Here is a 19,692-nt window from a genome sequence, read left to right on the forward strand (position 1 = left end):
GGGAAGGAAGAACATTTTTCTCCTTATCTCGAAAGTGACCAAATGTTCTGAGTTTGCCTTGCACATGTCCCCCTGGCTCCTCAAGCCTCTAAAACGCAAAACCCTTATTAGACTATCAGAAAAACTGTGGTGAACAACACTCACCTAACCGAACTAATAACTGTAGAATCATTATCAATTATAACCTCAACTAGATATGATTGTATGTTCAATTGGCTTGGCGTAGATAAGTATATGTTTGTGCAATAAATGCATCTGTCAAAATTTTTTTAATATTCTTGGCTGGATTTTCATTAATGAAGGAAGTATTAATTTAAATTAAGCACTGAAATCTTTATTAGTAAAGTAATCAGCAGCAAATAAGCTGGTTAATCAGTTTATACATCCATATATATCTTTCAGAATCAATGTTTTCAATTGAGACCGTTGCCAAGTGGTTAGAATAAGACAGAGAGAAAACTCACATGAAATACATATCATGTGCTCAGCTGATGTCGGCTGAGCCCTATTGGCGTCTTCGAATGCAGAGTCAGTGATGCATCTACGATGACTGTATAAAATGTGTTTAATTGGCATGAAAAGGCACTAACTGAAAGCTGGTGGGGTTTCCATTATCTGGGTGGACATCTTATTTACTTTAGTGGATCCAGAAAACAAGATGAAAGCATATGAGAACTGGGATGGGGGGTTGGAACATAAGCCGATGAGTTTTTTGGTTGGCGGGGGGTAGCGGGTAGGGAGTTTAATAATCATCCAGGCTGTGCAAAAAATGTGACTTCGTAATGCCCCTCATTTCCCTCTCACCCTCAGGAGAAGGACCAGCGGGATTTTTTTCTAATTAGGACCTGCAGAATTGTGAACGTGGCAAGCACTGTGGGTTCTTGCATTTTAGAGATTGTGTTTTTATACAGTTCATCCCTTCAGGGTAGCTCAAAAGCTGGGTAGAGGAGAAAGTTTCATTTTTAACTTCAATCATAGGTAACATAAAGGGAGAAGGGGTGCTTCTCAAGACATATAGTGCTCTATAGTCATTTGAATTGCCTCAGAATCCCTAGGGATACTGTACACAGCATGGCACTATTTCTTCTGCTGATTCTTGGGGTTATCGGCTCCCTGCTAAGTGCATACTTAAGTCAATATTTCTGTTAATTGTTACATTACAAATTGTTCCACATCCCAGTGGTGGGAGTTCACAATGATATCAGCTGTGGAGTGACAACACCTACACACAGTCCCAAGAGGCCTCCACGTGCTGTGGGATTTGCCTTTTGAAAATGTTATTTAGTGCATCATTCGCATGTCTTAAAATTCAGCACTAATAGAGTCGACAGAGGACAGTAATAGATTTATTTGCATCCTATCAAGTCCTATATGGAGAGGGCTTAGTAACGTCTTTTAAGTATGCTCAAAACTCGTGGAGTTCGGGAATGCTTTTGGATGCTTATAATCACTTCCACCCCAAGATCTCTTGGAGAATGGGTCTAATTTGTGAGCCATGTAAACTATGATTATCCAAAGCTGAGACAGATGGATCAAGAGAATATATTTCCAACATTACACAAATACACTTTATTTGTATATATTTGTTTGGTCTGCAGCTAATGGAGAGCTTTGTGTGGTTTCTGTGGGAAGCATCTGAAGGTTTTAAATCTGAATTGGAATCTGCAAAGTTGAAAGATTGAAGGGACTGGTGGGTTGGAACCTTCCTTCTCCAATCCTAGGGTCCAGGGTACATGCAGTCTGATGCCCGAACTTCTCTTCTTTGGAGCTGAGGTTATTGCTAACTTCACCCAAGATCTGGTTGTCACAGCCAATTGAATGCTCAGGATTTATGAGAACTATCATTAGCTCTTTGTAAAATAGGCACAAGTAATAAAATAACCCTTTTTGACCAAACTTATCATTGAAAGTTTTTTATACACACACACACACACACACACACACACACACACACACACACACACACCACCCCACCCCACCACATTGGAAATTTGAAGGGGGAAAAGAGTAGTAAAATGGACATTGGATTTGCTTATACAGAATAATCCTACAGAGCCATCAGCCCTGATAACTGGGTATAAAAACCACAAACGTTATCTTCATTCATATCCAGTGGAATCCTGTGGAGAACTGGGTGGCCTGCGGAGACTTCAGACAATGGTGTTAATTCTTAAGGGCTATGCTCTCGCTGGAGAAGTGGATGGAAAACTCTTTTCTCACCCCAACTCTTTTTTTTTTCATTGTTCCCTAAAAGACCCAAAGTGACACTGGTCACTAAATTTCCCACAACTAGCAGGAATTTTGCACTAAAATGTATGCAATATAATCATGTACTAGGTGCTAGATATACCAAGTAATTTCAATGTCATTATCTCATTTAATTTTCATAACTATCCTATGATTTGGAGACTTTCATTATGCTTTATTTTACAGATGAAGAAACTGAGTCACCTCGTTATTAAGTAATTTCCCCAAGGTCACAAACATAGTAGCAGACAGCAGAACCAGGCCTCGCATTCAGACTCTGACTCAAAAACCTAAGCACTGAAGCACTACACTCTTCCGCTTACCAAATCCAGTTTGGTGAATTTAGCCAAGGCTAATAATGCGACTATTACTGGCACAAAGGTTATTACTGGATATCTCAATATTTTCAAATATCACAGAAGTACTCCCCTTCATCTTCGTGTCTCTTTCCCACTGTAACTTAGCTAAAAATTAACTCCTTTGTGTCTGTGTTCTGCACTCATTGTCAATGCTTCTTACAAGGTGGACTGATCTCCACACACAGCCTTCTTCCAACCTACAAGTCATGAAACAGGGTTGAGCATTGACAGAGTGAACTGAGTCCACTCATTCCTCAGGGACTCCAGAAGAGAGTGCATTGTATGGAAGAGCATAACCTAGTTAGGAAACTCAGCTCTCCCACTTGTTAGTCATAGAAGTGGGCAGGAGACTTGACCTCACTGTGCCTCAGTTTCCTCTTCTGTGAAATGGGGAAAAAATAGCAATATTTATTTCATAGGAATATAATGAGGATCAAATGAGTTAATATTTGTTTGGTGCTTGGCACATGGTCACTTAATTCCTGTTGTTATTCTTCATGTAACTTTCAAAATAGAGGCTGAGATGATGATCTTAACATTTTTGGCTTATTCTAGATTGTCAATTTGGATAATTGAGACAAGGACAGATTAGCTCGCCGCTAGCAGCTGACTGGGTGGCCAAAAGAATTGGCTCCCTATTCTGAAGTTATCTGGACATGCCCCAAATATAAATCCTTGCCCACAAAATGATGCAATTCATATATTTGTAAGAAATATCACTCATTCAACAAAAACACTTTGAGTTCTTAATCTAGACCAGGTATGTACTAAAAATACAAAGCTGAGTAAAACTAAGGTTTGGCCCCCATTCCCAAAGAGCACAGGGTCTAGATGGCAGCAAATAACCTAACCCATTATACAATATGGCAAGTGTGCGAACGCTTCAAGAAAAGCATGGAAATACTGCTAGGTCAAGATAGTAGCTGAAGCCTTCTCAGAGCAACTAACATTTGAGTCAGGGCTTGAAGAATGAGTTAAAATCTGTCCGTTAGTGGATGGGAGTTGAATATGGGCATCCAAGCAGAGAGGACACCTTAGAGACATGCATGAAGCTATAAAAATTTAGGCTGTCTTTGGGGAACATTCTACGTAGAACCTTGGGATGAAAAGAAGAAAAGAGAGATAGGCTGTGAAGAGAAACACTTGTTTCCTAAAAAGAGAAAGTAATAATGTTTCACTTCTTTGGTTGCAAACAACAGAAATGGAAGCTGACCACTTAAGCAAAAGGAAACTTTATAAGAATGATTTGGGGCCCCAACAGGAGAGAAGGGAAGGCTGTCTTCTTCAGGCACCACTCTGCTGTTTTTATAACCTTTGATTCACTGCCTTATTCAAAGTCTCAAGAGAGAGATTCTGATTGGCTGAGCTCAGATCACATGCTCACCTCACCATCTGTACCAGGTGATGAAAGAAAAGGCAGAGCCTCTAGGAATGCTTCGGCTTCTAAGCGGACAGTTAGCACACTAGAGGGCACCAAGACTACACCTAATCGAGAAAGGTAACTCCCCAAAAGGAAATCAGGGTGCTAATAGGAAGGGCAAATATTTGATGGACAGACCAAAATTACAGATGTCCATTTTAAATAATAATAGCTTATGTTTATTAACCATATGTTTTATATTATCCTAAGCACATGCTTTTCATGTGTTTTACTTAATCCCGATAATAATTGTAGGAGTAGGTGTACTCTTACTTTATAGGATTAGGGTAGGCTTATCCCATTTTACAAATAAAAAAAATTACAGCTCAGAGAGGTTAGGATACTTGTCTAAAGTCACACAGCTAATAAGCGAGCAAGTCAGAACTCAAACCCATGTGCCTCTGATGGCAAAGCTCTCAACCACTGCACGTTGTACCTCCAAGTTTTCTGGTGAAATGAAAGCATCTGCAGGTTGGCACTGTCGTCCCACTGCCTTTCCTTCTGCCCCATCACTTCTGAGTATGCCTGGTCAACTTGGGGGACCCAAAGATCAGGCTCATGGAAAGAAGCAGACAAGTACCTTTCTTAGTCGTCCTACGTGTGGGCTGTACAAACGAAGCTGAGTAGCGTCCTTTGCACTCAGGCCAAAATGTAGTCTCTCAAGCTTTTTGCGGATATTATATGGAAAACTCCAAATCAATTCATTGCAAAGCAATTTATAGTATCATTTTCTTTCAAGCTCCAAGAATGGAGAATCACACATGTGCAGGGCTCCAAAGCATGTTTTAATTAATGACTGAGCAGAAGCTTTGGCAATTCCTATGGACAGAACTGCCTTCATTTAAAAAAAAGTTCCACAAGAATTAAACTTACGTCAGAAGGTAGTGGGAATAACTTGTTCATCATAATGGCAACATCTCCCAAAATACCGGGCCTGCCATTTTCAAATCCAGAATCACATTTTTAGTATAAGTTAGAGAAAAATCATTCATGTTATCCAGTCACTCAATCAGCCTTGAGTCATTAGTCTCTATGATCTGGTGGGCCCTGTGCTAAATGCTTATAAGTATTATTTTATTCACCTAAATAGCGCAAGATGAGTGTAGGATTCCCATTTTATAGACAAGGAAATAAAATCTCAGAGAGGTTAAGCAGTTAACTTAAGATCACACGGCAAGTAAAAGGCTCTTTCCATGATGCTGTGCAGTGTTCTGTGTCAGGAGCACTCAGCAGATGTTCACTGACCTGGAGCTTGTTATAGATTTTGATCAACAGTGACTACTCTGTACCAGTTTTCACAGACATCTTCCCTGTACCATCCAGAAAGGACCCATGTTGTCTCTTGTCAGGAAAAGATGCTTCAGAATTTCAGCAAAATGAAGACAGAATTCATATCCCCATCCCCAGAACTGTTCTCCCCAATTCACCCTGAACGCTGGACACCAATAAGCAATGTGTCTAAAATGCAAAATCAGTCATACCACTTCAGAACTTAACATCCTTTAATGGCTCCCAATTACCTTCAACAGAAAATCCACATTCATATGGAGTGCAAGACCATTCACGATCTGGCCTTTGCCAAATCATCCTCTGTCTCATCTGCCAAAACACCCCATGCTCTCCTCGCTCTAGCCATAAATCTCTCCCAACATCCTTGAAGGCATACTTCTATTCACTTATTTTCTTCAGAACCCCCTGCACATGCATATCTGCCCAGCTAACTACTATCCAACCATAAAAACTTAGCCTAAGCATCTCCTCCTCCAGAAAGTTCCCACCAGCTTGGTTGTGTCTATACTCTGTGCTCCTCTGAAGACTCTCATGGCATACCAGGGGGATTATCGCCCTGGGCTGTAATGATATGGATGACAGGAAGATTGGAGGCTGCACAAGACAGATATTTCTACTCCGATGAGAATAAACAAAAAGGAAATAATAAATCTATTTCGCATAAAGGCCATTTTGAGGTATAGCGGGCTTCTGATGGTTAATCAGGGTTTCTACTTCAGTTCTCTGTCATTTCTCAGATATACCCTTCCAGATGTCTTAGCTCTGTCCTCAGGCTCACTTCCCCATGGTTATAAGATCGTTGCTACAGAACAATACACTTAGAGTGGGACAATACACTTAGAGGGGAAGAGAAACTTCCTCCTAGTTGACCTTCCCTTTGGTATAATGAGGCCATTTTAGGCCACATGCCCATCCTTGGACCAATTACCATCACCAAGGGAATGTGGAATAATAATTATTCTGGATATAATGAAGTCTGGATACCTGGACCAGTTACAGACAAGAGTGTGTATAGGATTCCCATGATTGGTTTAGCCCAGTCTGGGTCAGCTTCCTCTAAATCATATAGCTTATGTAGAAGAAAGGTAGGTACCTGAATAAAAGTGGAGTTCTGCCAAGAGTACATTAGAAGGAAATGGATGTTTCTAAATCATTGGCTGCTTGGGTGTATCCCCTCATATACACATATACACATCTGTCCTCCCATAAGACTATATGCCTCTTGAGGACAAAAACCATGATTTGATTATCTTGGTATCCCACTGTCCAGCACAATACCTGCAAAAATCTTGGAGAAAAAATGAGATAAGTTATAATTGTTAAAATATTGCTGGAGTTGAGGTTTATTTAAAGCAAATTAAAAGTTCAGGTTTGCATGAGGTAAAGGGGAAAGGCATTATTTCCACCTGCTGGTTCTCTGTTTGGTATATAAATTAGACTTTTAAAAAAGACATGTTTCTGTCTGCCAGGCTTTAGAAACAGTGATCTAAGAGTCAGACATTTCCTATTAAAGTTTTAAAAACATAGCTTTAAGTCATACATTATATTGAATGCTTTCATATCTCATCTGATTCAGTAGGTTTTAAACCTCACAGAGGTTACATTTTGAAACAGTAGTCACTTTTTACAACATCTCCAAACATTAAATAAAAATAAAAATTATTATGAAGAATAGAGATGTCCATAGAGACCACGAACATGAAACTCGAATATGATTATCATTAAAAACAATATTATTTGAAGTCTGAAGGTTACAAAGCCTGGCTCATTGCTAAGCTTCATTTTTTTACTTTTTTCACTTGTATTTTGTACTGCTTCTCCCCTCCGTGAGACCAACCCTTATTTTCCTGCCTCACCTTTGCTTGAAGGCTATCTTTATTCCCATCTAAGGATGACTTCTCTTCTCTAAGCTTTTTTTTTTTTTTTTTTTTTTTTTATCGAACTGAAGAAGGAAGGGCAGATTCAATCAATGCTCATCTATTTTAAAAAAAATAAAATCCTATTTAGAATATAGGTTCTTAACCTGCCCCAACCTCAGGGATGCTAAGAATCCTTAAACTGTAAGCAAAATATTTTGTGTGTAAACATTTTTCTCCAGAGGGGGACTGTAGTTTTTGTTATATTCTCAAAGGGGTTCTTGATCCACCCAAAGGTTAAGAACTACATATATTGGAAAGAAATTCTCTCAGCACTGTGGTTGTCCCAATAACTGGGGTTTCACATAAAGAAGAAAAGTTATTCCCTGGGTCAGATGATTAACCAAGATTGTTCACTTCCAGGAAATGGGTTGTTCTTGGGTTTCTCTTAGGATGTTTAAATGTAGAGTTATAGAGTTAGCAGATACTTGAAATGAATGGGATTCTGTAAGGAGAAGCAATTGTACAGCTCCCACACTCACTCACGCCCGCTCCTGAGCCTTTCTTCAACCTTCTCCTAAAGGACCTAATCTGATGCTTGGGCGCACCATCGCTAGCTCCCACATTTACTGGGAACCATTTGGAATTTTCCTAGCCAGGTAAGGACATTCTATCAGCTAACATTTATAAACAGAAATAAAGCTAGTGGTTTGTTGTTTGTCTCTGAAACCTTGAAATTTTGATATGTCATCCCCTCAACCACAATAGGTAAAGAGGTTCAAGAAAAGCTAAATCAGGAAGGAGCGTGGATGTGTGCATATGCGCATGCCCGCATGCAAGGGAGGGCTGGATGTGCGCTCAGGGATGGCTCAGAAAAGGTGCTGTTTGGTGTCCCCCGATGAAGCATCCTTGTCAAAGGAGGAGGATTTGTATTATTAGTTATCTGCTTTTTCTTTGTTTCCCTTGTTTCAGTGTTCAGTTGCATTTTACTGTTTAGAACTTGAAGGATGCATTCAAACTTATGGAGCATGACATTTTAACTATCTCATTTTACCACAATTCATCTCAATTTACTTTCCTCCAAACTGTAGTCTTGAGAAAGCACACTATCTCCGGGTTCTCCAGTGGGTAGAAGACCATAAACAGCATTAAATGAGCCCAATGTCAGCTAACTTGTGAGCGAGGCTCACTCATTAGATCCTTATTGTTCTTCTAATGAGATGTTTTACTTTAGGATGGGAACGTGGGGAACATCAGCAATGGCCTCTGCAGTATATTGCTGCATGTTCAAGATGAACCAGCGGAAGTTATGGAATATGATGAATCAAACAATCCTGCAGGAATGTGGGGATGTGCTGAGCCCATCAGGGCCCAGCAGAACCTTAACACTTTATATTTGAGGCTTCTGTTCCTCAAATCCTTGCTTTGCCCCTAGATGATGCATTACCTGCAAAATGTATCAATCCCAGGACCCAATATACGGCTGCCAGAATATAGTTTACTGTTTTTAATTGACTTCTGTTTTAGAATTCAACCTCGACTGAACTTTAGTGGTAAAAAATCAACTCTGTCTTCATTCACTCTAGATGACTCTGTTTTTGAGTAGAATTAATCGATAATGAGGTCATGAACAAATATTATTAATGTCTTTTGTTATTTATATGGATGTTAATGTGTCCAACTGACACACAACTTTCTACCTCTCCAGCTAACACTCATGACCCCTGGCACCCACTTCTAGTGATCTCTCTCTCTTTCCATTCAGTCACAGTTACAGTGAAAGAATAATATATCACAAGCCATGACCCTTTGGCCTTTATGAATTATCTGTTTAGAAAGATTTGAAGCTACCTTTTGTATCCACCATAATAGATACTTAGACATAATGGATCAATAGTGAACAAGTTTGCTGGTTATAGTTAATGGGTACCAAAGGGACACTCTGACAGTGACCTCTGACATTGTATCTGACAAGAAATCTTTAGAGCAAAAAATAAGACAGACAAGTTATGAATGTAGACCCATAGCAAATCATGATCATTTTTTCCAGGTGGAAATAATTTAGACTTGTGGGTAGTCACTCATTTCTGCAAACCCCTTAATTTGGACCCCTGAACTAGAAGTGGCAGTCCGTTGCTACACAATTTTGGAAACAGCTATGGTGCCAGGCCTGACCCAAGCCCATCTGTATCCAAGGACAGCCACTGAGATTGTTTTCCTGCCAAAGAGGACTTTTCTCTATGAAATAGGCTGTCATTTGTAATTTTAAATAGGCACAGATTCGTTAAACAGCCACATGGTAATGGATTTCTATAAGAAGATCCACAGACCCATAGTTCTGGAAAGAAATTGAGCTTACAAGATATTTAAAAACCTAATGGGAATGGAATATTTTGGGTTTCTTGAAAAGATGGTTTCTGCTCTGCACATTGCCATGGGAATTTAACAATAAATTCATTGTTGTGTATCTGAGAGTCTGTTTGAGGCAATTATATTTTCATACATTCTGTGGAGTTGATCTTAGGGAAATCCACCAGGGCGCCAAGCCCACCTTTTCATGTCAGTGCATTGTGGGGGACTCCCAGGGACTAACGTTAATGGTGGCTAGCAGGTTTTAAGAGAGTCAGGGAAATAGAGCTAAATTGTGAGTGGTCTTGAATAGAGCAGACTGCGGCATTCTGCCTGGCAGAGAAGTTAATATAGAAGGCATCCAATCCAAAAGAGAGAGGGAAGGAACATATTGCAAAGTTCTTTTCACTTCACTCCACATGTACATACCGTATTATGATGTCACACTCCAGTAGCGTTGCTCTGAAGTCTCAATGGTCTCCCTGCTGCTAAGCACCATTGAAAACACATTTGTCCTGACCGTTCTTTTCTTTTTATTCCCCTCTCATCTGTGTAAGATGAATCACTCCTGGATCCAGGCTGACTCTGAGGGCAGAGCCAGGTCCTGACGAAGTAGCCAGCCTCCTATGGCTTAAACATTTTAATTAATTTCAACACTAATGCACAAATGAGAGTTAATCACCCTGCCGCAGTGCTTTCTAATTTACTAAGTTTATTCATTAAAACTTTCCTTACTGAACTTTGATTGAATGTCATGCTTTTTTGGAGGCCTTTCAAACTGCCTTAAGGGTTTTAAAGTGATCTTGGGCAGCTGCTGAAAGCCTTCAGTGTTTGCTTAAAGAGAAGAATGGGGACAATCTGATCAGCAAGAAATCTCTGTGCTGAACAAAGAGCCTTTTAGGCAGCAGGAGGCTTGTAAAAGCAGGTTTGTTTTTAAGCAATCTATAAAAAAAGAAAAGGAAACTTAAGTATCCAATAAAAGAAAGAAAATCAGTCACCTTAATACTTGGCAAAACTTGGAAATACATCTCATGGTCAGATGCAGCCATTCTTTCAAAACCAACAGAATGATAGCAGCGCTTTGCATTCACGTGGGAGAGAGGTTCGTAAGGGCTGTGCCAACCTGATTACTTTGGAATCAGTGTAACACAAATCTTAGGTACACCATTTTACCCATTAATAGCTAGTACCCACATTTTTATTGAGCTATTGTCTCAGCGAAGCCTTTGATTTAAAATTAACTCAAGAAAAATGCAATCTTTACCTCTCTGATTGACAACATTTAATATTAGGGGACAAAATATTAGAGGACTAAATATCCTGTTAGTTACATGAAGGCAGCTCTCAGGCTTACACGCACAGTACTTGTTTTTTGAAATTGAATTTAGTGCTTTTAGGAATAAGCTTCTGCCCTTTTTCTACCTTTCCACTCCCATCACTCCCCACCCCCCCAGTCAGAAAAATACTTTTAAAGTTTAATAAACATTCCAATAATTTGGGAGAAAAAAATCAAGTCAGAGTTATTAATGAAAGCAGCACTTCTAATATGCCATGAATCAAAAGACAAGTTTTCATATTCATTTCCATGTTCTATAAATACTGCTCAGTGTTATGCAACAAGACATGACAAACTCATTTTTAAAAGGTATTTTTAACTTCAGGGAGCGAGAAAGGTTACTCAAATTCATCCTACCTCGGAAAATGAAGCTTGATTGGGAAGAGCACCCCTTCTCCCTTTCAGGGGGCAGAGTCTTATCACGACGACTTGGCTCATGAAATATTCTGACTTTCCAGGCTCTTGAAAGACCTCTTTAGTAGAATCCTTTCTTCAGATATTTAATCTCTGTGTCCACCAAAACATGGCTGAGAGAGGAATATGTCAGTACAAAATAGCATGATAACAAGATATCTAAGCACTGAGGTCAGGCAACCTGGCTTGGAATCTTGATTTTGCTATTTATTAGCTGTGTGACCTTGGACAAGTTGTGTAACCCCTCTAAGCTGGGTTTCCTCAACTGCAAGATTAGCATTATTACAGTAGCTATAGGACCTGTGTGAAAAGTAATAACTAATGCTAATGTAACATTTGCTGGATATAGTAAGTGGCCAAACGTTATTTATTCCTCATCCCGATTTCAAGAATCAGTATTACTATCATTCCCAATTTACAGAGGAGAAAACTGAGTCACAGAGAGGCAAAATAACTTTCCCAAAGTCACACAACTGCATTAAGTTACAAAGCTAGCTTTTGATACTGGTAGCCTGGCTCCCGAGTTAGTGCACTTCTTTACTATGTTTAAAAGATAGAACATATGCAAAGGATGTAGGGTCATGCCGGGACCTGGAAAGGGATTAATAAAAGTTAGTGATTGTTAGCTTTTATTATTATAGGTTTTCAATAACACTTGTTGGCTAGTTGAATAAATGAATTCTGCAAGAATTATTGAAACCCTAAAGTACAAATCCTTCTGCTAATGAACTACTGACACTGAGAATCACAAGGAATACCTTTCAGTCTTCATACAATACAGTGGACACATCTGTGTGTACATGATGACGGTAGCTATCTTACTCCTATTTTGAAGACAAAAAAGAAACTAAAAAAACATAAGACAATCCTTTTAATATGCAAACAAGGAGACTAAAGTTAGGAAATCAGGACCAGTGGTGATTTGTGGTCCCTTCTGTTCCTGCCTTTCCAAGGGGTAGCCAGTATCCTGACTTATAACATGTAGATTAATTGTTCCTGATTTTTAGAAATCGAGACCACACAAAATTATAATCATGTGATATGTGTTCCTTTGCATCTGGCTTCTTTTGCAATACATTGCGTTTATGAGATTCATTCATGTTGTGTATAGCATGAGTTCATTCATTTTTCACTGCTATATACCATTTTACTGTATGACTGCCACAATATATTCATTCGGCCGCTGCTGAGAATTTGGGTGATTCCCTGTGGAGCTATTGCAAATAGTGCTGCCATGAAATTCTTGTACGTCTTTTGGTGGATTTTTGCATTTCTCATGGGGATTTACCTAGGCGAGGTGTTGATGAGTTTAGGGTATACCTAAGTTCAACTTTAGTAAATTGGTCACATGTGTTTTTAAAAGGCATTAGAAGTGATTCTAATGAGCAGCTAGAGCTAGGCACTACTGATATCAGCTGTGAGGCCTTGTTGCTAACTCAATTGCTGTTTATGGTGTTAAAATGTAAAAGACTTTTTTTAAATTTATTTTTATTTTTATTTTTTTAAGACTTTTTAAAAGCCTAATGGAGATAAGAATCTTTGGCATTTCTTGAAAGCTGGCCTCTGTCCATCATCTTGCAAAAAAGAATTCATTACATTAGTGTTGGTTAGGATTGGGATTGAAGACTATGGAACCAAACAGCAAGGAGAGTATGTATTTTATGTAAAAATTTCCAATACCAAGTGTCTTTGCAGTATTTTATAAAATATCACAACCCAAAGGCTCTTCTGTAAGCACCCAGGTAAAGTGGGGCACCGCTTCTTCTCCAGCCTGGCTTCCTGCTTTTAGTCTATCTCTGAAACCAAACAGCCCTATGCCAGGCTCCACCCTCTGGTCAGAATACTTCCCGCAGCCTCCCCTCCTCATCCTTGTTCTTTCCCCTTGAGCCTCCTCTTCCTAGAAGCCTTCCTCATCTCTCCCGTTGCCACACTTGACTGAGAGGTCCTTGAAGACTGGGCCTCGACTTACCCATCTTGGCATAACTAGACACTGCTGTACATTTTTAATCATGCTTGATCAATACTTTAAGAAAACTATTCTCATTTGGTATAAAATGAGCAGATTCCTTATACAATTTCAGGGCATTAAAAAGCATTGAGCATGTACATATTTCTAAACGGTTCTTCATTTGGAGTTTTTCAGATGAACATAATGTACGTGACCCATTGACCCTGACCAGGACACATGGAGAGGACAAAGGAGGACAGGACAAACCTTACAGGAACTAGTTAATACATTAACCAGTCAATTAATGATTAGCAAGATATACAGACAGAAGAGTCTTTTCTTGGGGTTTGCAAAAAGCCAAGATTTACCTCAAGGACTGATGTGATAGCGAAGCTAACAGGACTTTCCGTTCATTATTAACCCTTCCAGCCATGGCTGTCACAAAGGTGGGAAGGGGAGCAGAGAGATACTTTTCCTTTGGGGAGAACACCATTTGTAAATGGTTTAGAACAAGGGGTTTCTGAGTTGTGTTGCTGTATACGTCTGTGCACGGCACGATTCCAGGGTTCAAAATGAGTACCTGGGAGTTGTAAGTCTCCTTCACTTTATTTGTAAAATCTAATTCGGAGGGTTATAATGAAGATAAAAGAGCTACCATTTCTGAACCAGAGAGCACAGTACTCGACAATGATTTGTTGAACAGATTTTTGTTAAGAACCTGTTCTTAGCGGGTATTCGTGGAATTTATAGTCTAGGGGAGTATGCAGATATTAAATTAATAAATAAAGACATAAATATGTACTTACAAATTACACTGAATGCTCTGAAGGAAAAGGTAAATCAGAGAGCAGTGGAATAAGCGGAATATAACTAGAATGGAGAGGTAGATGTGGATAGAGAAGGCCTCTCTGGGAAGTGACATTTAGACTTAGCAGAGAGACAAGTCTGAGTTTCCTTAGTAAACAGTGGTAGAAGAAGTTGGCTTTTCCAGCTGATGTTACAGCTCACATAGGAGTGTGGCTGTAACATAGGCAGTAAAGGGGGACACTGGTGTGAGCTGAGGTTGGAAGTTCTTAATACATGCTATTTCCTGCTTCTTTTCCTTGTTTCACTGGTTCTGTAATTTGGGCATCCATACCAGTCCCTGGACACTTACTGGAGAGTGATGTTTTCTGGTTCTAAAATGTTATGATTCAACTTTTTTAGGAGGGTCTACAGGTATAGACACAATTCTTGTGGAAATAGCTGACGTAGGCGACGCTGAAATTTGGAAACTCCAGGCTCCTTTTCTCCAGCCTCATGTTCCCTTTTGGTGCCTCCTTCAGCCAGTACTCAATGGCACTGATCCAGGCCCCAAGACTCCCGCTGTGACACCCCCGTGTAGATATTTCCTGGAAGTGCCCATACTTCAGAACTTCCCCATGTTTCTTTCCTTTCATTCCCCATCAAACCTGGTCTGTTCTGTGTCCAGTCCCCTCTGGGCCTGGCTAACTGATTGACTAGCTCATTTGATTATCTAAATTAAGTTGATAATGGCTTAAGATGTTGACCCTTACATGTTATATATAATCCTTACATTTCAGCCATTGTTTTCCATATCCTGACAAAGACAAATACTCATATGGAAATTTCAAGCACAGTTAAAGAAGAAAAGGGGTAGAGTCCTTAGATCTCATTATAATGGTCATATAGGTGGAGTGCGGTAGGCAGTAAGAAACTTCTATCCCAGAGGCTAGATACAGGCTTTGACATAACTTAATTCAACACTCAAAATAATACTTTTCTCTGCAAAGGGTGTCTGTGGCTTTCCCAGTCCCACTAAAGTTTCTGGTCAGGTGGGAAGAAACAGTTAGAGAGCTATGAACATTGTGAATGCATTAACTACCTTTCAGAAAGAGGATCGAGAGGGATTCCTCTGAGGAATATCACTAGGCCTCACATTCTCATATCACTAGGCCTCACATTCTCCTCTTCTGGCATTGACTGGTGTCTCGAATTAGAACCTGTGACTTAATTTCTTTTTTATTTCATTTTAATTTTATTTCTTAATATAAATAAATATTACTGGTTAGACATTTATGTAATTTATGAAGTGATCCCCCGATTCCTCTAGCACCCATCTGGCACTACACATGACCATTACAATAATATTGACTATATACCCTATGCTGTACTCTAAATCCTCATGATTGTTTTGCAACTACTAATTTGTACTTCTTTATCTCTTCATCTTTTTTACCCGGTCCCCTAGAATGTCTCCTGCCCTGGCAACCACCAGTATGTTCTCTGTATCTGTTAGTCTGCTTTCATTTAGTGTGACTTAATTTTCTGTTGTCAGTTAGTACATGATAGAAGGAGAGCTAGCTTTCTTTGTAAATATCAAATAGGCAGTAAGAAAAGAAAAATGTCTGCAAAACTAGATGACTTTCCTCATCTGTTAAGGTAGGGGATAAATATTACCTTACATCACTGAATTGTGAGGACTAAAAAAGATAAATATAGGTCAACAGTGTTGAGCACACAGAGGGAACCAAAAAAGAGGATGTTGTCATAGCTCCTTGTCCGAAATCCTTGGGGCCTTGTCTGATTTTAGAAAGGTAATACAGGGAATGTACTATGTAATACTTCCAGTAGGGTGTGAGGAAACATATTACTATTTCTGTAATTGAACATATTAATACTTCTTTAATCAAATGATGTATACATATTCACGAGTAGAAAAATAAAGACTATAGTTTCACATCAATTCGGGTTATGCTTTGCCATTGCAATAGACTAAATCTTGCACCCCCTCCCCAATTCATATGTTTAAGTTCAAATCCCCACTGTGATGCTATTGGGAGGACATTAGGCCATGATGGTGGAGACCGTATGAATGAAATCCTGGGAGGCTCTCGCTCTCTTTCCACTGTGTGAAGACACAAAGAGAAGTTGGCAGTTTTCATCCTGGTAGAGGGTTGTCACCAGAACTTAGCAATACTGGCATCGTGATGTCAGACTTCCGGCCTCAGAACTGTTAGAAATAAATTTGTGTTGTTTATAAGATTCCCAGTCTATGGTACTTTATTATAACAATCTAAATCAAGACAGTAACCAAATGAGTTTGTACCAAACTTATGAAAAACACCTTTGTATTTAGAACTTAGTGGATTTCAAATAAGAGATTTCTATTATTTTATTTCTATAACTCAACTAATAAGATTATTTTTCTTTCTTTTCCTCATCTACTAGCCATTCATGGACCATGTTCCTTATTTATTCCTTATTATACTTTGAAATGTAGAAACTGGAAATTCCTAATATGCTGTTAAGAGAGGACATAAGAACTGATGTGTAGATGCATGAGAAAGTGGATTGTTCTATGTCAATCTAGGATGAAACCTAGAACCTCAGAGATATGGATTTTAGCTCAAGAGAAGACATTTCATAGCTCAATGGACTGTGTTGTGAGCGGTTGAGTTCCCTGCCATTGAAAGTATCCAAGTAGAGATGGCAGCCCATCCATCATGGATGCTGTAAGTGAATTTCTGCAATGAACTGGAGCTTAAGATACATGATATCCAAGGTCTCTTCCAAGTCCAAAATTTATAACTACAGTTTTCTTAAGGTATTTAGTCACAATCAAGGGAGATTTCATCTCTGTTATGCCAGGATTTAAAAAGAATTGGGAAATTTTTTCCACCTTAAACTTTTTATCTGATTGCTGTGCTATAAGCATACTAGCAGATATCTAAGGCAGTCTATTGCTTCAATGTACTTTGTGGGAAGATAATAGAGTTCTGTGATCAAATAAGTTTGGTTAGACAACTTGGTTAGACAACACTGGGTTAGATCATTATAAAACATTTCTAAAGGACTTATCATTGCCTTCAAAATGGTAACATATACCATAAATCTTTAAGAAGACAGGGTAAAAGGCATGGTTTCTCAAACTTATTTATCCATAGATTCTAATTTAGGATGCATCCAGAGGGTTTGTCTTTCAGGGAACACACTTTGGGAAAAGCAAGTCTAAGAATGTCATGGCTTGGTAAAATGAATTTAGATTTCTGGAGGTTACCACATGCCAGGCAAGGTGCTAGATGCAGGGAAAACTGTGATGACAAAGGCCCATTTCCTGCCCTAAACTCAAAAGCAAGAATCTGGCATTGTGGTCAATTAAGTGTTAATTAGGTATCTTATGTTTTCACATTCACTTTTCTGAATTCTTCATCCTTCTTATCTTTAAGTATTACTAGAAATCATTTGTTGAAGAAGCACCCGAGATGTAGAGGCAGGAGAGCAGAGGACTGAGCAATTGCAGCCTCTGAGTTTGGAGACTTCTCCTAGGCCCATGAGCCCATCACCATTTGCTCACCCCAATCTCAGCATGGAGCCTCATTATTTGTTGTCTCTGAGCACTAATAAACCACTTGGAGACCTCTCCTAGATTATTAATAGTGGTTAGAAGAGTCCAGGGCTCTGATGAAGCCAAAGATGTTGAGTACTCAAACCATTTATTATCAGCATGATGAACACCGACAATGGGCTTGTACTGTCTGATTATACACTTAATTTAATTAATAAAAAAATTAAGATCATCGCCATTAACATGCATTTGCTCAGAATGCCACAGGGGTGATTAGTTAGAACGGCACTGAAGGTTTTATAGTTCACTCTAGTAAGAATTACTTTGGTACCAATTAAGATTTTCCATAATTTCATCCTGTGTAATACCCCTATTACATCGCACATTTTCTACAAGTGATTGAGTTCAACACAACGCAGACACGATGTCATAGGACTCTCCCTCAGAGCATGCATGGGAACTCTCACAAATGTTAACACACTCAGTAAGTGGAGAGGAGACCCTGATTTTTTATATTATGCAAACCCATTTCAAGGGTAATGATTCTCTGTCACAGTTTCTCAGAGCATTGGGAAATTAGACCCACACAGGGCTACAGAGGCTTAAGCAGATAAAAGTCTCTCTTGCACATCTCAGATCTAAAATGTTCCTTCCTTTGTATAGAGATTTTTATTTTTTCAAGTCTGTTTGACTTTGAGTAGCTTACTTTTAGATCCAAAAAAGAGCAAAGCATTCAGACAGCTTTTTTGAACTTAAAAAAAAAAATCATTACATGAGCAATTCCTGTTTGTTGAAGAAAAATCAAGTGGGAAAACACAGATAAAAGGAAGAGTATAAAAATCACATATAATCCCATCAGCCTGAGAAATCCATTTCTTACCTGGTTATATATCTTTCCAGATTTTTTTCTATGCAAATAAAATTTTATAATTTTTTAATATAAATGTATAATAAAAATATACATGCTGATTCATTCAAAAGCAACATCGACATCTTAGGTCAATAATTTTTTGTAAAACGTTTTTTTAAGTTTATTAAAAGTGTTTTTTAAATCTGTTTTAACTCAGCTAATCATTTATTGTGGACTTCCAATTTCTTAACATTATAAACACCAACTGTGGTGAACACTTTATTGGAAAAGCCTTTGGGCACATTTTAAATTATTTCCATAGAATACATTCTTAGAAGCAAAAGTTTCTGGGTTAAAATTTAAGTACATTTTAAGGCTTTTGATATCTTTTGCCAAATTACTCTTCAAAAAGTTTTTGCCATATTTATTCCCATAAGCATCTTCACCAAAAATAGGACTTTAAAATTCTCATTCCTTTTTGTCTTTGCTGATTAGATAGATGAAAATGCTATTGAGTCAGGGAAATCTTCATAATTTGGGTCAAAAGGATGTGTGTGATCTGAGTAGGTGGAAAGAGGGGAGAACTAGGAATGTAGGTAAGATATTAAATATTCAAATATATGAGCCTCCAATTATTCAGTAAACATCTATTAAGCACTCAGTCTCTGCCCAAGGAAGTTTCAATGTCTGTGTGTGTTGGGGGAGGGGCGGAAGAGGGTTGGCGCACAGGAGGTCTGCCATGACAACAGACTACAATATAATATAGTGTGGGAGCATGTAATGGAGATGTGTGCAGGATGTTGTGGCAGTATCTGCAGTCAGAGAAGGCTTCCTAGAGGAAGCAGCCTTAAACGAAGACCTGAAGGAGAAGGAATTGGTCATTGGATGGTAGTGGGTGGCAAGCATGGCTTAGGAAAGGACTGGATGAATTCTCTCCTTTCTTCCTTCATTCCACAAATTGTACTGATGGCCTGCTACGTATCAGGCACTGTTCTAAGTGGTGGAGACATGATGATAAACAAAGAGATTAGATCCCTGCACACACGGAGTTTCGGTTCTAATGTGGCGGTTAGATGGAGCCTCCACCTCTAAAGCCCATTGTGCTTAAAACTCTGGGAAGAGGAGCCCTGCTTGCCCTATTCAAGCTCAATATCTCCGGCACCAAAAACAGAGACTCGGTGAAATCAGTGAAGCCGTCAGAGGTGAGGTAAAAAACAGGGGTAACCCAGGTAAAAGGAAAGATAAATGAATGAGAGATGAGTTGCCAGGGAAAGA

Source organism: Pteropus alecto, unplaced genomic scaffold (assembly GCF_000325575.1).
Source record: "Pteropus alecto unplaced genomic scaffold, ASM32557v1 scaffold25, whole genome shotgun sequence".
NCBI lineage: Eukaryota > Metazoa > Chordata > Mammalia > Chiroptera > Pteropodidae > Pteropus > Pteropus alecto.